Source organism: Natator depressus, chromosome 22 (genome assembly GCF_965152275.1).
Source record: "Natator depressus isolate rNatDep1 chromosome 22, rNatDep2.hap1, whole genome shotgun sequence".
NCBI lineage: Eukaryota > Metazoa > Chordata > Testudines > Cheloniidae > Natator > Natator depressus.
Genome location: NC_134255.1, coordinates 110604 through 137095, shown reverse-complemented (window position 1 = coordinate 137095; position 26492 = coordinate 110604). Strand labels below are relative to the sequence as shown.

At 52.5% G+C, this 26492-nt stretch overlaps 2 non-coding genes across 2 annotated transcripts; both read right to left on the bottom strand.

Annotated features, from left to right (window-relative positions):
* Positions 1–11973: 11973 nt before the first annotated feature.
* Positions 11974–12046, bottom strand: TRNAR-CCU (transfer RNA arginine (anticodon CCU)). The gene has a single exon. It is a non-coding gene; the product is annotated as a tRNA-Arg (tRNA).
* A 9248-nt stretch (positions 12047–21294) lies between these two features.
* TRNAS-AGA (transfer RNA serine (anticodon AGA)) lies at positions 21295–21376 on the bottom strand. Its single transcript has one exon. It is a non-coding gene; the product is annotated as a tRNA-Ser (tRNA).
* Positions 21377–26492: the final 5116 nt, after the last annotated feature.

The window sequence follows — 26492 nt, the reverse complement described above, 5'->3', positions numbered from 1 at the left end:
CCACATGCTCTAGAGCAGCCCCACGCGATGAAAAGAGACAGAGCCAACGGGCTGCGTGGCCAGTCACCCCACCTCTCCCACTGTCGCCTCCAGGACCCACTATGATTCTCTTCCCTCCTGCTAGATGGTGCAGGCTCTCGAGACCAAGCCTGTGGGGATCAATGAGCACTTCTCCTGCCCATGGCCTGCGGTAGGAGGCAGTAAAAAGAGAGAGAGGGTGAGCTGGACAGGTCTTGCCTGGCATCAAGACACACACACACACACACTTCTTTTCCCTTGGTGCCAAACACAACGCAAGAAGGAAAAACAAAAGTTATCATCACACTCTGCCGTGATGACGGGGCTCTTCTTTTCGCATCTCCCACACCCCAGGCCTCTATCCTGAACCTCCTTCCCATGATGTTCTCAGAGCTACAATTAGAAGCACCCCAGTGCACCTGCACCCAAAATCGTCACTCTGCACAGGAGACTCTTGTCCCTTCCACTGGTCTTAACCCCGCAGAGCCCCGGGCCCAGCTAGGATGCACCTTATTATTCTTGAGTACTGGGGCGCTCGTCCTCTCCTTCCTATCCCTCTTGGACTCCATCTGTGAGAGAGGACAGGGAAGTGTTACAGACACAGACACCGTCCCCCAGCTCTCTGCGCCCTGGGCTCACACCTGGTTGTCTCCCCAATCCTTGGCATTGTCCAGCATGTCTCCCTCCACAGAAGGCACCTGGCCTCATCTTAGATGCCATCTTCATATCGCTCTTCTCCTTCCCACGCCCCATTGCAGACACCCCATCGCACCCACAGGGCTCCCAAACCGTGTCACCTTTGGCCAAAAACCACACCCCACCCTGAGGGAGCAAGGAGTCTTTGTGAGCCCAGCACACACCAGACAGGAAAAGATTCACACCCACACCCAGCCCAGCCACATTGGGAGCTTGCCCCCCCCCTTCCCGGCCACAGGGCCACGGGGCTCATGGATGGAGAAGTTTGGTGGACTGTGGGGGCTGAAGAACTAGCTCAGCGTGTGAATGAGTGACCAGGATATATGTGGGGGGCGGACTGTGGGGTTGAGGTGTCCAGGAAGACCCAAGGGATGGGAATAGGGGGATTCGAGGTAGAGGAGGGAAGGGTTACCAAGGTGCACTGTGGGAATAGGGGATTTAGAGACCCCAGAGGGGATGGGTGGGGGCATGTTTGAGGGCCCCACGGTGGCTGAAAAGGGGAACCCAGCAGGTTGGGGGGTAGCAGAGATTGGAGATGAGGAACCTGGCACACTGGGGATGGACGGGGAGACGGGGTGACGAGAAAGTGGGGGCCAGCAATGGGGAAAGGGGTGGGAGTCAGTTGGGGGCGGGATGCTGAGGACGGGGGAGGAGGTTGGGGATGGCAGCACATTTCGGGGGATGCTGGGGGCCGAGGGATGAGGAAAAGGGTTGGGGTGAACTAGGGGGGAGTTCGGGGAGTGGGGTCTGAGGGATCCCCTGGATGGAGGGCGGGGCTGGGGTGGATGGGGGGATGGAGGGGCTCATGGGGGGGCTGGAGAGGATGTCGGGGGTCAATGGCTGAGGAGGGTGTGGGGGGGACTATGGGAGGTGTTGGGGGGGCTGAGGGAGCGCATGGGTGGGGGAGGGATCAGGGGGCGCAGACTCGGACCGGGGCAGGGCAGGGTCAGGGCCGGGCTGCTTGTGGCACGCGGGCGACACGTGGCTGAGGATGGGAGAGGGACCCGCTCCGCCCACCTCTCCCTCCGCCCCCCCCTTGGGGGCCTCTGACCTTCTCCTAATGGCGTCCTGAGAGCCGCCCTCACTTCCTGTGTCCGCAACTTCCGGACATGTCACATGTCCTGTGAGCCCCCGTGTCTCCATTCTTCCAGGGCTAGCCCGCACCAGGTGAACAGAGCCATTTACACCCCAGTGTCCCAGTCAGTGGGAGCCATCAAGCTTCCAAACCATCATGAACGGCCCACACTGTCCATAATTACAACAGGACTTCAGAGTCATACTTCATATTTCTAGCTTCAGACACAAGAATGACACGTGTACAAGAATGATACAGATAGGATGACCACACTCAGGAGATGATAAGCCTTGTAATGAGACCTTACCAGAGACTTTTTTGCATAAAGCATAATCCAGTTACATCATATTCGCACTTATAAGCATATTTCCATAAAACATATAGACCACAGAGGTGTGGGGGGAGCCCAGGGCTGAGATAGCAGGTCATGCGGGTCAGGAGTGAGGGGCACCAGAAGAGCAGTGACTGGGGATTACTTGCTTTTGCCTGCCTTGCTCAGCTTGACTTGCTTCCTCACCCCATTCCTGCTTTAGTTCCTAGGTTGACCTGGTGGCTGAAGCAGACTGCGGGCCAGTCGCCCATGGAGGAAGTTGAGCTGGACCCTGAGCTAGACTAGACCCTGGTGGCGAGAGTCTGGCCACCAAACTTGCCACCCCACCCTGTTGTCCTGGCTTCCCCTACTGGACGTCATTTAGGGAGGGAAGTGGGGCTTCTGCCTCCCCTCCCCGATTTTCATACCGCAGAGGAGTGTGAACAGGAAAACGAACGGCTGCTCCACACTCCCACCGGAGGAACCCGACGCCCTTAGCTATGGCTGAGTGAGAAGTGTCTGTTGGCTGACAGGCCTGTCCCCGAGGAATGGGAACTGCAGCTGCTGCCTCCCCCTCGGCTCCAGGCTGCATTTCCTGTCTCCTAAGGGCCAGGCTCTCTGCCATGGAAACAGCTGCCACTGCCCTTCATGGGTCTGTGTTCCACACAGCAAGGTACAAACCTGCTCCCACCTGAAGCGGGGTCAGACAGTGACAGGGCTGGTGACACAAACACTTCAGACTATGAACCCTAGGGCCCTTTCTTTCTTTAACCCAGGACGTGCCAGTCAACTGCTAACCAGGGTGTTGTCTTCATCTTAAAATACCTCTCAGGACATTTGACAGGGGAAGGGAAACCCCCTCCCACCAATGGCTCCCTGTGAAGGAGTTGTACCATACCTGCCCCTGGAGACTAGCTGTTTTTATACTCTTGGAGCTTTTTCTTTTCAGGCCCATCCTGATCCCAATCTAGGGGCCAACCTCCGCAGTTCTGCGTTGAGAATTTATTGCCATCACCCTCGTATGGCACTTTGTAGGTGAATGAGAGAAAGTCAGTGGGGGAAGTGACATGGCTCATAAACACTGATGCTGTGGGTGAGGCCTGGACTCACAACCCCAGCAGTGCATCCTCCCTGCCCTTGCCAGTTGCACCCCTGTAGTTGCTGCCGAAACAAAGCTGGGAAGTGGGCAGTTACCTGAGTCTGTGGTTATCAACTTTGGCTGGTAGCTGAAAGGCTGATGATTCGAACCCACCTGAAGATGGCTGGTGCCGGTGGGTGCTCGACCCCCCTCTGCCCCTGGCCGCGCCCCGACTCCCCCCACTCCACCCCCTGTCATTGCAGGAGGGGAATGTCACACCAGGAATCCTGGTTCTCAGGCTCTCTGATGGGACTGCCCTGGGATGGGGGGGTGCCGTGGCCGGATCCATTAGGTAACCAGACTGAGCTAACTCATACCCTTGGCATGCTGACCACTGCAACGATGGGGCCTTTTAACACACACATCCTGGCCCGGGGTGGGATCCGGCTGCCACATCTGGTATCTATGCCCCAAGCACTGGTCGTCACGCAGAAGTCGTTGGTTTCCCTGATGAACGCATGGCAGAGGGGAAGGTGGCAGCCCAGCTGGCTGGAGAAGAGGGATCCATTCTGCCCCCCGAAGAGAGAGGGAAAAGGTCCATCTGACTGTCCTGGTAGCAGCACAGTGAGGATCCCTCTGGCCTCCCCCAGCCACGTCCATCCAGCCTCTCCACAGGACGGGGGCACCCAGCTCTCGGCAGCCCCAGCTTTCGCTCCTGAGCTCTCCCGGCAGACGTGCAGCAAGCGCACTTAGGGTGACCAGCTCCCAAGAGTGAAATATCAGGACACATTGGGCGACCGGGTCGGGGGGGGAAGGGACAGACACAGGTGCACAGCCCCGACTGGAGCCAGGGCACACTGGTCTGCCGGGCCCTGTGCTACCAGCGTGCCCCTTCCTGCTGGGGGTGGGCCCACGCTGCGCCACACAGCTCCCCTGCCCAGCGCCCCTGGATCCACTATGCCCAGAGCCCCCCTACAACCCTTCCACCACAAACGCACAGTGCTGCGCACACACACACCCCGCCCAGCGCCCCCCTGCCCACAGCCCCACCACAGCTGCCCAGCACCCCACGCAGAACCCCCGACTCGCTCGTTTCCCAATACACACACATTCTCCTCCTTCCCAGTGCCCTTCCCCACAGCCCCATCACCACAACTACATAATGTCCCCCACAGACCCCACTGCCCAGTGCCCTGACACACACAGCTCTCCCCCACTGCCCAGCACCCCCCAACAGGCCCCCACTGCCTAGCCCCCCAAAACACACAAACCTCCCCACTGCCCACTGCCCTCCCCACCCTCACAGCCCAGCACCCCCCACACACCTCCCAGACACTCACCTTCACACCCTGTCCCCTTCCCTGGCCGCACTCACCAGCCCTGCCAGGCGGTCTCTGACCCCTAGGGTCAGAGCGGCGAGGGGGGGTCTCCAGACTCTCCACGTGCTGCCCCCGCCACAAGCGCGAGCTCCGTGGCTCCCACTGGCTGGGAAAGCGCCAACGGGAGCCACCAGAGCCGCTGAGCGGGGCTTGCACGTGCCGGCAGCGCACAGAGGCCCCTTTGCCCCCCGCCCTGACCCTAAGAGCCAGAGGGACCAGCCGGGGGGCGAGGTGGGGAGTCCCAGCGGTGCTTACATGGGGCGGCTCCCATCCCGGGAACCATCTGGCAGGCTGGTCCCTCTGGCACCAAGGGTCACGGGTCAGGTCAGGTGGGGTCGGGGGCAGGGGGCGGGGGGTGGGGGGCTCTCTGCCCGCTGCCGGCGCCTGCGTGCCCCGCCCCTGCAGCACGCGGCTCTCCTGCCGGCGGGCGGGCACCGAGAGCTGCCCCAGGAAGCAGTGAGTGACGGCGCCGCGGCTGCGGTCCGGACGGCCCCGATATTGGGACCAAGGGCATCCCAACCGATGTAGGGTTACTCTATGTGCACAGGGGGCACCGCGCACACATGGGCCCGAGAGAACTAACCGATGGACTCCAGGGAGAGACGGCCTGGCCAGGCTCCCCAAAGGAGCACTGCAGCTCTGAACGGGGGTTTCCTGGCGAAACCGGCTTTGGCTCCAGGCTGGGAAATGGGGACAATGGCTGGTGCTGGCGATGCAAGTGAAGCCGACACACACACTGTGTCTCCCTCACAGGTCCAAACCCACCAGCAGCCCGCAGGGCAGCCCCTGCTTCCGGCTTTCCCGTCCTTAGAGCAGTCGGAGGTGAGCCGAGAATGGAAGCCTGCCTAGCAGCCTGGCAGCTGCCTATTTGGGTTCAGCTGGAAGCCCGACAAGCCGGGATCCCCAGAGGCCTCAGCCGGAGATACAGCTATGGCAGAGATGGGGTGGGGCACCCAATTCCTCCCCCTCCCCATATGAGCTCTGCCGGAGGGACAGGCCCGGCAGCGCACATGCCGCACCATTGACTGGGGCAGTGAAAGCAGATTTAGCCCACGTCAATAGGACCCATCAACATTTTTCTGTAGAAGCTATTTTTGATGGAAAAGTTCATTTTCCGTTAAATGCTTTCCACACAAAGGTTTGGTTTTTACAGAAAAAAATGGAAAACCCCAAATTGAAAACTTTCCACCCAAAACCTTTTGGGTTTGCAATGAAAATGTTCAGTGTGACAACCAAAAGTCACCGTCTGCCCTGGAAACACATCCCTGTCGGACCCGCTCCACACAGCAGGGGAAGAGGTGGCCCAGCAAAAGCAGTCGCTCCCAAGTGACCTCGTTCCAGGCTCCGCACAAAGGGGACTGGCTGCTTGGGCCCCAGGTGGGAATCCCCTCTCTTTAGAGCAATGCAAAGTGGGCAGGGGGCGGCTCTGGGCCTGTTCCCACCCATGGCATGGAGTTGCCTTGGTGCAGAATAAAAAATGCTGTTGGCCTGGAGCAGGAAGGTAACAAGAGAGGCAGAGTCTCTAGGAGAGAAAAGTTCTCCAGCCGCGTATTGCCCGGCACGCTTTGGCCAGCCTCCTAGGTAGGGTCTGCTCCTTGAGCTGCACTGGATAGAATTTGTTTAGCGCGTGCAACTCGATATATAATGAGCCGACTTCAAAGCACTCGCCCCACTCCCCCTTGCAGGCGCAGCATGCTGCTGTCAGTCCCTGCCCTGCCGTGCTCGTGTTGGAAACAAACCATCTTCTCCGTGCCTGGGCACAACAATTCCTCTCTGCTGCCAATTCTGCCAGGTCTGGGCAGGTAGCACAGGCCTCCCAGGCTGCTGGAGAGTTCAGGCAGCTCATGGATGCACATGGTTGTATGTAAAACTGAACAGTCCCCTGGGGTCCCTGGAATGGGCTGCAGCAGCACACGGCGTAACTTCGGGGACTCCCAGCGAAAGGGGCTAAGAGCCGTGCTGTTGTCCTTGTAGGACTCACAAAAGATTCTTTCCATCCATGGTATTTTGCAAGCTCCCCCCGGCATGACCAAATCTGCATTTGGTGTTTGAAATGAAGGAATCAAAGCAGAACTCCCAAGCCTGGAAGTCTGGCTCTGCACCAGGCAGAAAGGTTCCTCAGACGGGTTTTTTAATTTCTGACCTCTTTGCCCACGTGCAGCAAGTGGATGGACAAGCAGGCCCCCGGGGCTCCCAGCGTCATGACCGGTGAAGTGAAGAGGATTGTCCCAGTGGGCCTTGAAGACTTCAGAAAAGCTGGGATCATCTGTTGTCCTCAAAAACCTTTCTATTGGCAGTGCCTAGCTGGGGGGTCACATCACTGACAGAACCTGCTCTCGGGAAAGTAACAGTGACTCCAAAGCGACCGGGGCTCCTCTTGGGGTGTCACTTAGTCAAAGAGACGAACACGCTCAGGGCCTGGCTATGTTATGGGTGCGACAACAACACATATCGCTGCAGCTGGAGCCCTAGAGTGTAGACACTTCCTGCACTGAGCGATGGGGGTTACCGCGCTGGTGGGAATCCACTTCTCCAAGTGGCCGTAGCTAGGTTGATAGAAGAATTCTGCTCTCACCCCTCACCATGTCTACACCAGGGGCTAGGTCGGCTTAGCTACGGCACTTGGGTGGGTGAATTCCCCCCCGCCCCCAAGACATAGCTAGGTCAATCTGAATTTTAAGTGTAGACCAGCCCTAAAACAGACAAATAAATGCACATGGCCATAAAACAATCAGATTAGACAGATAGATAGATAGATAGATAGATAGATAGATAGATAGATAGATAGATAGATAGATATCTGAGTGAGTGAGTTTTGGTTTGCTCACATGTAATTCTCAGTTGCTGATCTCTGGTGTCCAGAGGCACCATTTCTTTCATGCTCCATGCATTTTAAGATACAGCTTCAATGTCTTTCTTTCATTTTTATAACTAGGGGGATGCCATTTGAGGGCTGTGAAGCCTTCCCCACTTCTGCTTGGAAATTGTGAATACTTTGCCAGACACTTTAGTTCTGAGGTAACTAAATATTAATACAATAATGTTACATGATCAAACATTTAATTCTTTCCCCCCAATATTTCTACCCATATAGCTGCCCGTATAGCTGCTACACTTTGTCCTGCTTTCCCTCCAACTGCATAACTCCTTCTAATGGAGGAAATTGGGTATCCAGAAAATGAACACAGTGGCTTGGTTTACATGACTTGCCAAACGTAACACAAGAACTCTGGGGCAGAGGCAGGGAGAAAATCCAGTTAACCAGGGCAGCATTCATCTGTCTAAACCATGGGACCAGCCTTTCTCCTCCTGAAATTCTCTGCCTCCTTCACTGCGCACTTTCCAACTTCTGCAGCACATGAGGCTGGGGTCCTACAGACGACAGCCTCCTTCAGTCCACAGCTTGATTTGTCCTCACAGCACTATCCATTCTGTGCACTGGATGAGGCTGGGATCCCGTGGGAAAGTGTGTGACCGTGCAACTAACGCATATGCTTCCTGGCAGGTGCCATCCACAGATACTCCTTACAACCTGCCTGAGCAGTGTCTACTCAGCCTGAGCTGCAAGCGGGTGTACAAGGCACCACCCCACTTTCAATCTGTTTTATGCACGTTTAAAAGAAGACAGGTGCCCACACGGATGGACACGTTTTAGCAGTGTCAGGCCAAGGACTGAATGTCCCTTTCACCCCCACGGGTGACCCTCCAAGTTCAGTTCTGGTGAAGAGCCAGAGGCCCTGGGACTTGGTGCCCCAGCTGATGGCAGGACCCAAAGCTCCCAGCAGAGAGGGGAGCTTTTGGTGACCCGAACCTCCATCTGGTTGAGCCTGTTGGCTCTGTAGCTGCTTCCGCACTCGGGGGTGGTTTGCCAAATTCTGCTGTGGAATCAGTCGGCCTCGGTGTCACTTGCTGCGCTGCCCCCTGCTCAGAACTGCTCTCTTCAGCCCTGGTGAGAGGGACTGCGTCTAGTCATTTCATTCCACCCCAACACAGGGAAATAAACTCCCCCTTTGCCCCTGGGCCTTAGGCCAACCCCTGTCGCTGGCTACATGTGAAACAAGAGCTGATGGAGATTATTCGAAATATTTCATGTTGCCAGGTGTTGTAAAGCATGAGAAAAATCTTTGCCACCACCTGGCATATCTCTAATTACCATGGAATTTGGTTTCTACAGGAGACAGGTATAAAAGCTGTGATTGATCACGTGTGGCAGAGAATGCCTGCTTTCCTCCTTTCATGTACGCAGGGAACCCCAAACAGTCCAGCATGGCTGGCCTGCCCCCTCCGAGCCAAGGGATAGCCAGGGGAATCTGACTGGCCCACTTTGGAGTCGCCCCTGTATTAGAGAGTTGGTATCACAACTGTTTTAGAAATCGAACCATGCACTGATGTCCCATTCTGGTTGTCAGGGGCTCCCAGGAACACATGGGAATGGGCGATGTAAATAGAAGAGAAGTGAATGAGTGCTGGTGTAAGGGAATCTGCAGGAGCCTCCGGGACGTCACTGTCCACATCAAGTGGGACTTTGGATCCATTTAGCCAAATTGCCTTTGAAAATCTCAGCCTAGATCATCAACACTTTACGCATAGCAGTCTTGTGTTTGAGTGTCTTTAGCAGCCATAAGAGAAAATGCCATTCGATACCTGTTAACTGCAGGCAGCCCCAGGTGTGCCAGAGATGCGGCGTTTGCAGTCACTCGCATGTTCAGAGACACTCTACCTGGACCATTGCCCAAGGGCAGTGGGTGTGTGGGTCATTTCGCAGGAGGAGTCAGTGTTCATGAGGACAGACTAGTTTTGCCAGGGACGCTAAGGATAGAACCTTTCTGTTCTTTAAACAGGCATGAGACGTTGTTAGAACAGAGCATTGTCTGAACGTTGGAACCTATAGAAATTGTAAATGTGGGCACCTGGAGCAGTAATGACTAGCGCACTTGCCATAGCACACGCCGGTGTCCCACTCCACACGCCTGAATGCTTGGGGTGAGCACTGAGCATGCCAGCTCTTCTAACGGGTTAGATTTCAGAAGATCTCCAGGCTGTCCTCTGCCAGTGACATGCTCATCGCAAAGGAAAAGGACAATATTTTACTAGAAAGTCCTGGTGATTTTGTAAAGCTTTAGAGATACAAGTTCATAGATAGTGTTAATGAGCTTTGGTTCTGCTGCCAACATCCACTGAAGCCAAACCATGCCGTGAATCATTTTGCTAGCTGCCGCCGTAGGGGTTGTGAGGTTTTCCACCCAGAGGAATTGTTCCCTGGTTGGGATGGGGAATGGTGAAGTGCTGGCTGGGTCTGCCAGCTAGGTCTGCAGATGTGAATCCCCTCCGCTGTCTTGTATCTTCCACCATTTCCCCTTGACACCCAGTGTGCACTCGCACTCTGCATGCCCCTTGCCAGAGGGTCTGCGGGGGCACTCAGATTCTGAGCTGGGGCCCTGGCTATTGTCTGTATTCTACTGGAGATGTCTATTATAGACCCTGGGGCTGGCTTCTCTATGGAGACTGACAGCTCTTTGGGGCAGGGACTGTGTGCTACAGTGTTTGTACAGCCCCTGGCACAATGGCACTGCATGCTGGGTTGATCTCTAGGCACCACTGTAATAACTGTCATTAAAAATAACATCAGAGTCCAGTCCAGATCCTCTTGCAGAGATCCAGAGCTACCGGTCCTCCCCTCACCCTGGAACTGACTCAATCCATTGAGTATTAGATGCTCAGTACTGCGACATATAATAATTGTAAGGGACTCACTTATTACAGAATCAGTTTTATTCATCATTAATAAAGACATCTTGGAAAAGATTGAAAAGCCCAGATTTGGAGCTAGTCTTCTTTCAGACATAGCAAGGCAACAAAAATGATACAAGGTTTAAAAAAACCTGATCTCTGAAGAATGGTTAAAAAAACGAGGCACATTGAGGCCTTGTCTACACTAAAAAATTGTTTGTTGGATGTACAAAGTTCCACGGAGCTGCCAGTGCCAGGGAACCCAGAGATCCCGATGATGTTTGGATGACAGCTTCAGGAAATAAGGCAGAAAGTGGCCCAGGGAGGCGGAGTGAGGGCATAGGGTCACAGCACCTCTGGCAGGGCAGCTGTTAGCAGGGACCAGGGGAAGCTAGAGAGAGCTCCTGGCTGGTTGCTGGGACTTGCAGGCTTGAGACCCTGAGAAGAGGGCGAACAACGTGCTGGGACTGCGGGAGAGCAGCCCCGGGAATTGAAGCAGCACTGGTGGAGGCAGTTAAGGAGAGGAAGCAGAAGCTGTTTCTACAGGATCCCTGCGCTGGAACCCAGAGTACTGTGGGCCTGGTTCCCTGCCACTCACCACTGGGGACATGACTGGATTTGGAGATACCCACCCCCTGCCCCATCACCCTGGAAGGAAGGAGCACAGATCATGGCACGGCCGGATGGCAGAGTCATAAAGAGGATGCTGCTGTACTTGGACTGAGGTGGGTCTGCAAGCGGTGACAACGATGGACAAGGCACCACCAGGAGAGGGAACTCCAGCTGAGTGAGCTAATCCCTGAGACAAACAGCGGGAAGCGCCACGCTGGTGAGTGAACCCCCTTACAGGGCCTCAGTGCACTCCCTCCTCTTCCTGGGGTCTGGCCAATCTCTGCCAAGCGAGGCTGAGCTGCTCTGTGAGCCCGTCCAGAGATCTGATACTACCCAGATACATGAGTGTCCTCAGGGCTACACGGTTGCAAAAGTGAGTAGCAGCACGCTGCAGCACACACCACACTTGCTGGCTCAGCCATGTGCATGCTGGGGTGGCCACCTCCCCATTGATGAGACCTGGTACCACCATCTTCCTGGAGCTGCAGCCTGCCCTGCTGCCATCCCTGCCTGTGTTGCTGTTGTTTTCTCTAGCAGTTGACTGGAAGGTGCGCATTGGCCCCATGCCATGTAGCCATGTTGTCTCGAAGGGCAAGACACCCTTTATTCCATAACATAAATAAGGAAAATATTTCTCAATGAACTCTCAGTAAAAGGTCAGAAACAGCCAGTGTCCACATCATGCTAAGGGCATTGGTATTTTCTTTAAATTTGCCAGACCAACCTAACTAACATCTAACACACATTTGAACCTCTTCTTTTCACACCATTGCTCATCCTCAGGCTCTGCTTTGTCTCCGGACAGATCCATTCTCTTTCAGAATGGCCTTGCTCTTTCCATCTGTTTCGTTCATTGACACGTTGGAGTAAACACTCCCCTTCACTCTGTTCTCAGACAAACACTAGTATTAACTGTTTGCTACTGATGGGTTTAGAAAGCGTTTGTCGAGTGGAAGATGACATTTGTGGGGGATTGTTCCCAAGATCCAGTACTTTGTGTTCCAACATCTCCCGGCTTCCTTGGTGAAAATAAGACCAAGGTTTCCTTGCAATATAGAAGAAGAAAGCAGCTTTTCACCCCAGATGGGACTTGAACCCACAATCTCTGGCTTAGGAAGCCAATGCCTTATCCATTAGGCCACTGGAGCCCTGCTGCATAAGTGAAGGAGGGATGGAAATTCCCTCTCATAATTGCACATTCCTCACATTCACTTGGAACCAAATACTCCCTTTATGCACTTTACAGAACTGTCTGCATCCCCTGGCAGCGAGGCAACGGGGCAGGTCACTGATAGAGCTGAGCACCACCTTTCTGCAGCCATCTTTAGAGAAGAACCCCACCCTAGAGTCACACCTCCCTCCTCCAGCACCTCCATGTCTGTGGCTCTGAGTGCCAGTAGGATGATTAGTGGGCGAATCTGGGGCTGGAGGGGGGGTCAGGTCAGCCCATAAGGAATAACCAGGAGGGGCAGACCCAGGGGGAGGCTGTGGGATGCTGTACAATTGGATCAAGTGTCAGCTGGCCGAGTTCCAGGAGATGGGGCTGCAGCTGGATGATTTCAGGAGGATCACCAAGTGAGGGGAGGGGCGGCCTCCCCGGACATTTTTGCGGCCTGCAGGGAATAGAGACAAACCAGGGGGATGCAGGGACTCAGGGCAGGACCCACAGATCCGGGAGTGCAGGGCTACAGTTGATGGAGGAGAGAGAGTCCTGCAAGAGGAAGCAGCCGGAGGGAAGCAATAAGTGCAGAGTGCTAGCCAGCCAGCTGAGAGTCACAGGGGTCCAGAAATGGAAATGCTAGCAGGTCCCATGGTGTAATGGTCAGCCCGCAAAGCTCTGAATCCTGTGATCTGAGTTCAAATCTCAGTGGGACCTCCTGAGGCTATGCTGGTTTGCTGCAAACCCTTAGAGTTTAGGGTGCTTGGTTTCCGTGTCTCTGGGTGAACCAGAGTGAATTTTTTCCCTCTTCCTGGGCGACTGATGCCCACTGGAGATAGGTCTTTGGTCCAGCTGGTTCAGTGGTCTGGCTACAGTAGGTTGGGGCCCTGGAACTTAACAGTCTGGCTAGAGACACCTGAACACTGTGTTTCTCGCTGCTTCACCTGATGCTCACAAGTTTGGTCCTTCTACCTGCAGTTGCCACCTCTTCCTCTTGCCCACATGGCGCTTGAATAAAGGAGTGCCAGGGACAGGCTTCATAGTCAGGGCTGGGCAGGAGGGAGGAAGAGTACCAGGCTGGAGCCCAGCGCACCTCTCCTCCTCTGGGCATCTAGAGCAGAGGCGGCTGGTGCTGACAGCTCCAAGGGAAGGCTTAAAAGGCACAGAGCAACCGTGGGTGGGGCAAGAGGAGAGGAGGAACATGCCTATGTGTGGCCGGCAGACAGCCACAGAGACAGACAGACAGCCTGCTCCCTGATCCCTGGCATGCCGAACCCCCACTGAAGGCCACCCACAGACCAGCATTCTCTCTGCGGCCAGCATCACAAGGTGGTAGGAAAGCACGGCCAGCCCCGCAGTGAGGTCTCTGACCGTTCCCACTCAAGGGGTCCTTTTGGCGGTGGCGCAGGAGATATTTCCCCAAGAGGCTTTTCCCCAGCTTCTGAGAAGCACCCAGGGCTTGCTCTTGTGGTGGACGGGTGAATACATTTAGGCGGCCTGGCTAGTACAGCTGGTTGGACATAGAATCACAGAATCACAGAATATCAGGGTTGGAAGGGACCTCAGGAGGTCATCTAGTCCAACCCGCTGCTCAAAGCAGGAACAATCCCCAACTAAATCATCCCAGTCAGGGCTTTGTCAAGCCTGACCTTAAAAACTTCGAAAGAAGGAGATTCCACCACCTCCCTAGGTAACGCATTCCAGTGTTTCACCACCCTCCTAGTGAAAACGTTTTTCCTAATATCCAACCTAAACCTCCCCCACTGCAACTTGAGACCATTACTCCTTGTTCTGTCATCCGCTACCACTGGGAACAGTCTAGATCCATCCTCTTTGGAACCCCCTTTCAGGTAGTTGAAAGCAGCTATCAAATCCCCCCTCATTCTTCTCTTCCGCAGACTAAACAATCCCAGTTCCCTCAGCCTCTCCTCAGAAGTCATGTGTTCCAGTCCCCTAATCATTTTTGTTGCCCTCCGCTGGACTCCTTCCACTTTTTCCACATCCTTCTTGTAGTGTGGGGCCCAAAACGGGACACAGTACTCCAGATGAGGCCTCACCAATGTCAAATAGAGGGGAACAATCACGTCCCTTGATCTGCTGGCAATGCCCCTACTTATACATCCCAAAATGCCATTGGCCTTCTTGGCAACAAGGGCACACTGTTGACTCATATCCAGCTTCTCGTCCACTGTAACCCCTAGGTCCTTGTCTGCAGATCTGCTGCCTAGCCATTCGGTCCCTAGTCTGTAGCGGTGCATGGGATTCTTCCGTCCTAAGTGCAGGACTCTGCACTTGTCCTTGTTGAACCTCATCAGATTTCTTTTGGCCCAATCCTCCAATTTGTCGAGGGCCCTCTGTATCCTACCCCTACCCTCCAGCGTCTCTACCTCTCCTCCCAGTTTAGTGTCATCTGCAAACTTGCTGAGAGTGCAATCCACACCATCCTCCAGATCATTTATGAAGATATTGAACAAAACTGGCCCCAGGACCGACCCTTGGGGCACTCCACTTGATACGGGCTACCAACTAGACATGGAGCCATTGATCACTACCTGTTGAGCCCGACAATCTAGCCAACTTTCTATCCACCTTATCATCCATTCATCCAGCCCATACTTCTTTAACTTGCTGGCAAGAATACTGTGGGAGACCGTGTCAAAAGCTTTGCTAAAGTCAAGGAACAACACGTCCACTGCTTTCCCCTCATCCACAGAGCCAGTTATCTCGTCATAGAAGGCAATTAGATTAGTCAGGCATGACTTGCCTTTGGTGAATCCATGCTGACTGTTCCTGATCACTTTCCTCTCCTCTAAGTGCTTCAGAATCGATTCCTTGAGGACCTGCTCCATGATTTTTCCAGGAACTGAGGTGAGGCTGACTGGCCTGTAGTTCCCAGGATTCTCCTTCTTCCCTTTTTCAAAGATGGGCACTACATTCACCTTTTTCTAGTTGTCTGGGACTTTCCCAGATCACCATGAGTTTTCAAAGATAATGGCCAATGACTCTGCAATCCTATCCGCCAACTCCTTTAGCACTCTCGGATGCAGCGCATCCGGCCCCATGGACTTGTGCTCGTCCAGCTTTTCTAAATAGTCCCGAACCACTTCTTTCTCCACAGAGGGCTGGTCACCTCCTCCCCATGCTGTGCTGCCCATTGCAGTAGTCTGGGAGCTGACCTTGTTCGTGAAGACAGAGGCAAAAAGAGCATTGAGTACATGAGATTTTTCCACATCCTCTGTCACTGGGTTGCCTCCCTCATTCAGTAAGGGGCCCACACTTTCCTTGACTTTCTTCTTGTTACTAACATACCTGAAGAAACCCTTCTTGTTACTCTTAACAGCTCTTGCTAGCTGCACCTCCAGGTGTGATTTGGCCTTCCTGATTTCACTCCTGCATGCCCGAGCAATATCTTTATACTCTTCCCCAGTCATTTGTCCAATCTTTTACTTCTTATAAGCTTCTTTTTTGAGTTTAAGATCAGCAAGGATTTCACTGTTAAGCCAAGCTGGTCACCTGCCATACTTACTATTCGTTCTGCACATCGGGATGGTTTTGTCCCTGTAACCTCAATAAGGATTCTTTAAAATACAGCCAACTCTCCTGGACTCCTTTCCCCCTCATGTTATTCTCCCAAGGGATCCTGCCCATCAGTTCCCTGAGGGAGTCAAAGTCTGCTTTTCTGAAGTCCAGGGTCCGTATTCTCCTTCTCTCCTTTCTTCCCTGTGTCAGGATCCTGAACTCAACTATCTCATGGTCACTGCCTCCCAGGTTCCCATCCACTTTTGCTTCCCCTACTAATTCTTCCCAGTTTGTGAGCAGCAGGTCAAGAAGAGCTCTGCCCCTAGTTGGTTCCTCCAGCGCTTGCACAAGGAAATTGTCCCCTACACTTTCCAAAACTTCCTGGATTTTCTGTGCACCGCTGTATTGCTCTCCCAGCAGATATCAGGGTGGTTGAAGTCTCCCATGAGAACCAGGGCCTGCGATCTAGTAGAATCATAGAATCATAGAATCATAGAATATCAGGGTTGGAAGGGCCCCAGAAGGTCATCTAGTCCAACACCCTGCTCGAAGCAGGACCAATTCCCAGTTAAATCATCCCAGCCAGGGCTTTGTCAAGCCTGACCTTAAAAACCTCTAAGGAAGGAGATTCTACCACCTCCCTAGGTAACGCATTCCAGTGTTTCACCACCCTCTTAGTGAAAAAGTTTTTCCTAATATCCAATCTAAACCTCCCCCATTGCAACTTGAGACCATTACTCCTCGTTCTGTCATCTGCTACCATTGAGAACAGTCTAGAGCCATCCTCTTTGGAACCCCCTTTCAGGTAGTTGAAAGCAGCTATCAAATCCCCCCTCATTCTTCTCTTCCGCAGACTAAACAATCCCAGCTCCCTCAGCCTCTCCTCATAAGTCATGTGCTCTAGACCCCTAATCATTTTTGTTGCCCTTCGCTGGACTCTCTCCAATTTATCCACATCCTTCTTGTAGTGTGGGGCCCAAAACTGGACACAGTACTCCAGATGAGGCCTCACCAGTGTCGAATAGAGGGGAACGATCACGTCCCTCGATCTGCTCGCTATGCCCCTACTCATACATCCCAAAATGCCATTGGCCTTCTTGGCAACAAGGGCACACTGTTGACTCATATCCAGCTTCTCGTCCACTGTCACCCCTAGGTCCTTTTCCGCAGAACTGCTGCCTAGCCATTCGGTCCCTAGTCTGTAGCGGTGCATTGGATTCTTCCATCCTAAGTGCAGGACCCTGCACTTATCCTTATTGAACCTCATCAGATTTCTTTTGGCCCAATCCTCCAATTTGTCTAGGTCCTTCTGTATCCTATCCCTCCCCTCCAGCGTATCTACCACTCCTCCCAGTTTAGTATCATCTGCAAATTTGCTGAGAGTGCAATCCACACCATCCTCCAGATCATTTATGTATCATTTAGTAACTTCTGTGAGTTTCCGGAACAAAGCCTCGTCCACCTCATCCCCCTGGTCCGGTGGTCTATAGCAGACTCCCACCACCACATCACCCTTGTTGCTAACACTTCTAAACTTAATCCAGAGACTCTCAGGTTTTTCTGCAGTTTTATACTGGAACTCTGAGCAGTCATACTGCTCCCTTACATACAGTGCAACTCCCCCACCTTTTCTGCCCTGCCTGTCCTTCCTCAACAGTTTATATCCATCCATGACAGTACTCCAGTCATGTGAGTTATCCCACCAAGTCTCTGTTATTCCAATCACATCCTAATTCCTTGACGGTGCCAGGACTTCCAGTTCTCCCTGCTTCTTTCCCAGGCTTCTTGCATTTGTGTATAGGCACTTGAGATAACTCGCTGATCGTCCCTCTTTCTCAGTATGAGGCAGGAGCCCTCCCCTCTCGCGCGCTCCTGCTCCTGCTTCCTCCCGGTATCCCACTTCCCCACTTACCTCAGGGCTTTGGTCTCGTTCCCCTGGTGAACCTAGTTTAAAGCCCTCCTCACTAGGTTAGCCAGCCTGCTTGCGAAGATGCCCTTCCCTCATCTGGCTCTTAATCTGAAGGCAGAAGTTACAATTCCCTGTTCGGGTGCTTGGGGCTCCTCTTCAACAGTACAGCACACAATCTGCTTAAGCCCCGACCCAGTAATCTGGGGAAACTAACCAGGGCCACTGGGTGCCTCTAAGAAGCCATACTTTCCTCACTCACCAGCACTGAGTGGAGAAAAGAAACTTTAATAAAAAGGAGGAAAATCACCTTGTCTTAACTTTGGAAAACACCACAATCAGGATTCATAACACGACACTATGAGCAAAAGACCCACCCACAGTACGCTGGGCGGTGTCCTTTTGCCTCGGGCTCTGAAATCCAGAGACCAAAAGCTCTTTGGAAGTGCCCCTCCCTTCACTGCACCTCACTCCCAGCTGCTGTCCTGGGTCAATGAAAACCCACAGATCACCTCTCACCTCCTGGGGGGAAAGCCCCTTTCTCCCTCCCCTGTCTGCCCACATTGCCGGTCACTTGCTGTTCCACCCTGTCACTGCTCTGCTGGCCACCCTCTCTCCTCTGGGATGTCTTGCGGTCCCACTAAGAGCGGTGCAGGCTCCCTAAAATTAGCAGCCACCAGAGCCCGAACAGTAGCCCCATCCCTTGCTCTTGAGGCCACGCACCTGCATCACCCCTTCTCCCCGAGGCCCCACTCCTGCGCTGACTCTTCCCCCCAAGACCCCGCCTCCCGATCACTGCTCTCCACCCCCTCCCCACCCTCCCTCGCCCTTATGGTCATTACAAAGTGGTAAGGCAGAGCCCTCCCATTTCTAAAAGTCCTGGGGCGTTGTGCCCCCTGTTCACACACCCCTGGGTCCCGGTGCTTCACACAGCTCTCACTGGTCTCAGCTGTTAGCGAGGGAGCCTCACCGCTCGCACAGACTCGGCAGTTTCCTGCCTGAGAGACACTGTCCCAAAGCAGGACTAACGCTTAGACCTGGTTCTCGGGGATTTCAGATCTGTTGATCTGCAGCAAGACTCTCCATTGAGTCTCAGTCAGCTCTGGTATTGCACAGAGAAGAACAAGAGGGTCAAATGGTGCTGGGAACCCTTCAGAAGAACCCACCCCACCAAGGACCAACACTTGTCTCCTCCCGCTCTCAGCTCCACTGAGAAGTTTTGGGGGGGTCACGCCTCGCCTTTCTCACCCTAGGGGCCTGGGAGAGCAGCACTAGCCAGGTGCCCCAGTGGCGCAATTGGTTAGCGCGCAGTACTTATAGGGCAGTGCTGAGAGGAGCTACACTGAGGTTGTGAGTCCAAGCCTCACCTGGAGCACTGGTTTTCATTAACCAAATGGCTTCACCCACTTGTTTGCTTGGCCCTGTGGAGTGTAGAATGCCAGCCCAGGGGACACTGAGGATGGGGGAGGACTCAAAAATGCCCCCTTTAATTAATCCCTCCTCTCCAGAGTGCAGGTCAGAATCTACAATCCTTTCTCCCCCACCAGCCGCTGTGCCAGGATCCCTCAAGCAGAGCCTCGAGTCCTGCGGATCCTTGACGCCTGGGGAGGGAGAGGAGCAAGGTAGCCATTTTGTTAGAGGGCTTTCTCTTCCCCTGCCCTCTTCCCCAGTTCTTGTCACGCAAGCAGCAAGCAGCAAAAGACCAGAAGTCTGAAGTGCAGACAATGCGATGTTTCCTGGGGTTAGTTTCCAAGGAAGCATATTCTGAAGCCCTTCACACCACTGGGGCTTATCTCTATACACCAATAGACTCTGTTCCCCAGTGTTCCCTTCCCAGCTCCGACACTGCAAAGCATTTACCCCGCGTCCCCCTTCCCGGCTCCGACACTGCAGAGCCTTGCCTGTGTCTCTGTTCCCCGTTCCCATTCCCCCACTTCGCAAACATGATTCCAATTTCCACTTCCACTTCCTGTTTGACTCCAGATTATATGGTAATATTCTCAGCTATACCTTAACCAATCATTTTACTGAAATGTAATTAACCAATCCTAATATATTGTAACATAATTCTCTAACCAAATATCCCACTACACTAATGAACTTACACATAGCAAAATTAATTATACAACAGTCAGAAACAATTAGAGAACCAGACAGATTGACAACAGAAAAGTGGGGGCCGTAAAGATAAAACATATTGAAATGAGGGTTTCACAACCACAACCATTGAGAAGGGATTTCTTGCCAGACAGGAGGCTCTCTTAAGATCTGTTTCTGTATCTGGTGGTGATGGGCACTATCAGGAGAGGATCGTGTTCCTAACCGTCCAATACCACCGTATTTCAATGGGACGGGTTGGGGATGTGAGGATGTGACCGTTCGCTTCCCAGTTTATGGCTGCCCCTGCAGCTTAGCCAAAGGCCTTAGCCTAAGAACCCAGCCTCAGACTCTCCTGGGGAGAGAAGGCCCGCACACAGGCAGACTGTGATTTTGATTCTTTGTTTTGTACCCCGTAACTAGCTAAGTGATGAAAACACACAGTAAAAATACACTGTGATAAAAAAAAAGCCTGTACTCTTAAAGTATAGGCTTTACAGGCAGGCCTGAATACCTCTATTCTAACAAGGATCTTTGGGAAATCAGCCTTTGCTGACAAGGTTTGTCTCTGTTCCTATTTCACCTTCCGGTGTTATGCAGAGGGATCTTTGGCATATTTTTGGGAGCTTAATAACTATCTCCGAAACTTTATTTACTCAAACTTCAAAATTGGTGTCACCTGATTTTTGCATCGCCCTGTGAAAAAACAACGGACACGTGGGGCTTTCTACAGGGCGTCATGATGCTAAAGTTGGGGAATTCAATCTCTGTACTTGTGTGTGGGGGGGTTGCTTCTCCACAGCTGACTCAGAGCTTCCAGCCTCGGGCTGCCCCTGCCTCACTGCCAGGCACACCGGGCTGTTAGCTGCACCCACTGTCCTTGCCAGGGGTCCCTGCTGAACCCTGCGGGTGACTCTGCAGGTGGAGAAGGTGCTGTGTAGTGATGTAGAGCAGGTGCAGGAAGGAGCTGGAGTCACTATTCAAATTCTGAATTGCACAATTTTCCAAAGGTGGGAATGTCCAAAACCAATTCTAACAGGAAGGTGAATGCAGAGCAGTTACACTGGAGGGGCCCAGACCTGCAGTGGGGGCACAGTGGAAATTAATAATGGGAAGATCATTTGTTAAATTAGTCTTCACTGACAAGATTTGTCTCTGTTTCTATTTCAAGTTATGGTGTTATTTAGAGGAATCCGTACATATTTTTACTGTAGTAATTAAACCCTTAACTTTATTTAATCAAGCCAAAAACTTAGTATCACTTATTTTTTTCTCTGTCCTAGCAGGAATGAATTGAATTTTGTGACTTTCTCAAAAGTGCAGAGAGCTTAAATTTGGGGAATTCAGTCCCTATGTTTGTGAGTTGATGTTTTCCTCTCACAGGTCAGTGCCTGCATGGAAATCCTAAGAGGGATCTAAGGGCTGGTGCACGCTGGGCACTTAACTGGCAGAGCTACATGTCTCAGGGTGTGAAAAGCTTATCTAAGCCTTGGTTAGATAGTGCTAAATAAAAGGAAGAATTGTTCTGTCCATGTAGCTATTACAGGGATGGGAAAACCCCTCCAGTCAGTGTAGTGACTGTCTACCCAAGGTGCTAGAGAAGTGTCAGAGCAGAGTTTTAAGTGTAGACAGCCTAAGAGGCCAGATCTGGCTCCAGTTCACACTGTGGATGCTCAGGCACTAAGACTACAGTAATAATAACAGCCCAGAGCTTCCGTAGTTGGCAGGATTTGAACCTGCGCGGGGCAACCCCAATGGATTTCTAATCTATCACCTTAACCACTCGGCCACAACTACTTGATGTACAGCTCTTCCACTACACTATCATGGAACAATAGAATATCAGGGTTGGAAGGGACCTCAGGAGGTCATCTAGTCCAACCCCCTGCTCAAAGCAGGACCGATCCCCAATTAAATCATCCCAGCCAGGGCTTTGTCAAGCCTGATCTTAAAAACATCTCAGGAAGGAGAGTCTACCACCTCCCTAGGTAACGCATTCCAGTGTTTCACCACCCTCCTAGTGAAAAAGTTTTTCCTAATATCCAACCTAAACCTCCCCCACTGCAACTTGAGACCATTACTCCTTGTTCTGTCATCTGCTACCACTGAGAACAGTCTAGAGCCATCCTCTTTGGAACCCCCTTTCAGGTAGTTGAAAGCAGCTATCAAATCCCCCCTCATTCTTCTCTTCTGCAGACTAAACAATCCCAGTTCCCTCAGCCTCTCCTCAGAAGTCATGTGTTCCAGTCCCCTAATCATTTTTGTTGCCCTCCCCTGGACTCCTTCCAATTTTTCCATATCCTTCTTGTAGTGTGGGGCCCAAAACTGGACACAGTACTCCAGATGAGGCTCACCAATGTCAAATAGAGGGGAAGGCTCACATCCCTTGATCTGCTGGCTATGCCCCTACGTATACATCCCAAAATGCCATTGGCCTTCTTGGCAACAAGGGCACACTGTTGATCATATCCAACTCTCGTCCACTGTCACCCCTAAGTCCTTTTATGCAGAACTGCTGCCGAGCCATTTGTCCCCAGTCTGTAGCGGTGCATGGGATTCTTCCATCTTAAGTGCAGGACTCTGCACTTGTCCTTGTTGAACCTCATCAGATTTCTTTTGGCCCAATCCTCTAACTTGTCTAGGTCCCTCTGTATCCTATCCCTACCCTCCAGTGTATCTACCTCTCCTCCCAGTTTAGTGTCATCTGCAAACTTGCTGCAGGTGCAATCCACACCATCCTCCAGATCATTTATGAAGATATTGAATAAAACCTGCCTTACCTGGTGGCTGTGCAGCACCTGGTGCAAAATGGGAAATCCCCTGACCTCGTCTGGGGGCTGTGCAGCACCCGGCACATTAGGGGTGGCCCGATCTCAGTCAGGGCTGGTGTAGCACCCAGCGTGAGGGGCCACCCAGTGTCAGCCAGGGTCCATGCAGTACCCCGTGGCTGGGAGCAGGCCCCTTATGCCACAGGCATGGGAGGACCCCTGTGCAGTGGGGAGTTTCAGGGGGCCATGCTTGGCACAAAGGGGCTGGCAGGTGAGTGAGATTCAAAGCCTGTGCATGGGGGACTGGCAGGGAGGGGGATTAACAAGGAGCCTTGGACATTCTGGGCCCTCTGCACATTTAATACAGAGGGAGGTTTTCAGCAGCCAGCAGGGGGAGCTGAGTGTCTTGGGGGAGGGGGAGGGGGCACTGGGGAACAGGGCTGGGAATCAAGGGCGGGATCAGCTGTTGGACAGACCCTGCTGCGCCCATCACAGCTGGTAAATGGCTGCTTCCTGCCTGACAGCGCCTGGTGGTTCTGAGCCTCTGTCAGTTTCATTTCTGCTGGCTCTGCTTTGGGGAGTCTGAGCAGAGCTGGACAGGCCCCATGGGGCTGACGGGGGGAATGGAGGCTTCCTTCCCACTCTGGGATGAGTCCCGCTGTTTCCTTCCTGACAGGGCAAAAGGCAGGGCTGGATTAACCTTTTGTGGGCCTGGATCCAAACATATTTGTGGGCCCCCCCTGGAGAATGAAGAGGCCGGGGCAAGAGCACAGCGGGCAGGGTGGATTTGATTTAAATCACTCATCAGGAAGGCTCCATTTAATCATGGTTTTCTACATAAAAGTGCATTCTTGTTGGTTGTTATAACCTTAATACATATTCTTCACAACTCAGAGATTGATATAGGTTTTTAGAAGGGAAACACTATAGATTTTTAAACCGTGATTTATTTTGAAAACTTTTCAGATGAGTTTTACAGCTATGTCACAACATGAATGAGCGTTTGGTTATTTCATTTACCAAAGGTAACTGACGCAGATATTTAGGAAGTTATTGGGAGGTGAACTCTCTCCAGTTCAACATGATAATCATTAATAATATTTGGAGGATTTTCTTGCCAGGCTGTATTAGGAGGAGAACATCATCAGACAGATATTTAAATTGTTTTATTTAACTAAAACAACAACGTGAAGTATTCTGGATATTTTTCTTCAACAGCAAACATAATAGTTTAACAAAAAGCATGTGTCCCTCACTTCTCACATTTATGTCCGGACTTCTTTTCCTTGTCCAGATCTCTTCCTCCCCCAACAATCTTCTATTCATTGAACTCTTTGAAACTTTTCACTTTTAAAGAGAGGTAAGGGGTTGACCCTGTGTCCACAAATTTGCAGAGGGACAATAGAGTTGAGGTCTGTTATTTCTCACCTCTCTATATTATTTATTTAAAACCTTTTTCCTGTTAACAAGCATGTTACCTCTGGACCACAAATCCACAGTTTGAGAACTGCAAAACTAAGCATCTCTGATGGTATCTTCCAGTCTGAACACTGAGTCCCATTGGGTAGATAGAAAAATTAACCTAAATAATCTATACAGAAGCCTGTGGAACCCCAGAAGATTGGGTCCCTAATCCATGAACTATTGGAACTCATTCACAAAACTTTTCTTAAACATGACATGAATCAATTGTTTCATACTATAGAATTAAACTTTATAATCCCTATATCATGATGAGATATAATGTACCTCAATTAAAACTATCTTTAGATATTTTTCCTCAAAAATCCAATTTAAATTAAAAAAATCAGATTATTTGATTTTTTTTAAAAAGTCATTGATTTTTATCCACCCTGACAGTTGGGCATGCAGGGCGGGGGGAAGGATTGGTCCCCAGCTGGAGTGAGGCAGGGGACAGGTGCAAGATGAGCACAGCAGGGGATGGGGGGAGTATTAGTCCCTGTTGACTGGAGCAAGGCAGGGTCTGAGGGCAAAAGCACAGTGGGGCAGGAGCTAGGATTGGTCCCTGGAGCAAGAGAGGGGCTGGGGGTAAACTGCAAGCACAGCAGGGCTGGGGAGGGGGTAAATAGGATTCCCCCCCCCACTCCTGCCCACATAGAGTGGGTACCTACCTTCGCCCTGGTTCTAGCCCATTCTTTTCATCTTGCTCTGCACTGAGCTGAGGGTGGGGGTGCACTGAGCACAGGGCTGGGTGTGAAGGAGAAGGCTGGGGGTTGGGGTTCAGGGTTTGAACAGGAGGTAGAATGAGGGAGGGGGCTCAGGGTTGGGGGTGTGGAGCGCTTACTTGGGGCAGCTCCCATTTGGTGTGAGGGGTGCAGGTTGGTATGTGGGGGGGGAGGGTGCAGGAGCTCCCGTTTGGTGCTCGGGGTGAGGGTGGGGATGTGTGGAGGGGTGCAGGAGTCAGGACTAGAAACTGGGTGTGTGTGAGGGAGGTGCAGGAGTCAGGGCTGGGGTTGTGGGGGGTACAGGAGTCAGGGCAGGGGGCTGAGGGTGTTTGTGGGGGGTGCAGGAGTCAAGGCAGGGGGCTGGGTGTGTGGGGGGGGTTCAGGAGTCAGGGCAGAGGCCTGGGGGGTGCGCTGGGGTCGTGGGGGTGCTCCCAGCTCTCCTGAGCGGCTCATGGCAGGGGGCTGGAGGGGGGCCTCAATTCCACCCCCTTTCCCAAGGCCCCGCCCCTGCCTCTTCCCCTCTCCCCCCTCCCTGGCTCTGGCAGACAGCTGATGGGCGGCAGGGAGAGGGAGGGAAGTAGCAAGCTGGGGGAAGAGGCAGGGGTTGGGGGAGCTTGGTTGCTGGGAGAGCCTGCCATGCCGGAGAGGGCAGAGGGCAAAGAAGAGCGGCTGGCTGGGGTCCCTTCGGAGCATGGGCCCGGCGCCGGTGGCGCCATGGTAAATCCGTTACTGGCAAAAGGGGAATCAGCCCCAGGAGCCCGGTTTACAGTTTTGTAAAATGCAGGTTCTAATAGGATGTCACACACATCCTGGGCCCCACAAACTGATCCTAGATCTCCTGAGCCCCCAGCCCCAGCCCTGCCAACTTGCATTCCAGCTCCTAGGCCCCACAGGCAGAACCCAGACCCCCTATCCTGAATCCCTAAGGCCTCCAGATCCCCTGTAGACCCTAGCTCCTCTTGCAGCCCAAAAAGGACCCCAGATTCCCCACCCTGTGTCCCAATCCCCACAGATCCTTGATGCCCTGCCATGCACCCCATAGAGCCCCCTTGTACCCCCAAACAGACCCAGACCCCCATCATGCACCCCTGCTGAAGAGATCATAGAATCATAGGGTTAGAAGGCACCGCAAGGATCATCTAGTCTGACCCCTGCCAAAATGCAGGATTTGTTGTGTCTAAATCATCCAAGACAGATGGTGCCAGCCTCCCTTTGGAAACCTCCAGCGAAGGAGCTTCCACAACCTCTGTATGCATCTGTGCCATTGTCCTACTAGTCTGACAGTTAGGGAGTTTCCTCTGAGATTTAATCTGAATCTGCTGGGCTGTAGTTTGGACCCATTGCTTCCTGTCCTGCTCTCTGTGGCAAGGGAGAACAACTTATCTCTATCTTTTTTATGGCAGCCTTTCAAGTATCTAAAAACTGCTATCATGTCCCCCCTTCTTCTCCTCTTTTCCAAACTAAATATACCCCGTTCCTTCAGCCTTTGCTCACATGGCTTGCATTCCATCCCTTTGATCATCTTTGTGGCTTGTCTCTGGATCCCTTCCAGTTTCTCTACATCCTTTCTATACATTGGTGACCAAAACTGGACACAATACTCCAGCTGAGGCCTAACCAGCACCAAGCAGAGCGGTATGATCACCTCCCGTGACTTCCATGCTATGCCTCTGTTAATGCAACCTAAAATTGCATTTGCTTTTTTTGCAAGAGCATCACATTACTGACTCATGTTGAGGTTCGGATCCACCACAACTCCCAGATCCTTCTCAGCAGTGCTGCTGCCAAGAAAGTTGCTCCCTATTCTTCATTTGAGCTGTCAAGATTCCTTCCCCACTCTGAACTCTAGGGTACAGATGTGGGGACCTGCATGAAAACCTCCTAAGCTTATTTTTACCAGCTTAGGTTAAAACTTCCCCAACGTACAAACTATTTTACCCTTTGCCCTTGGACTTCCAC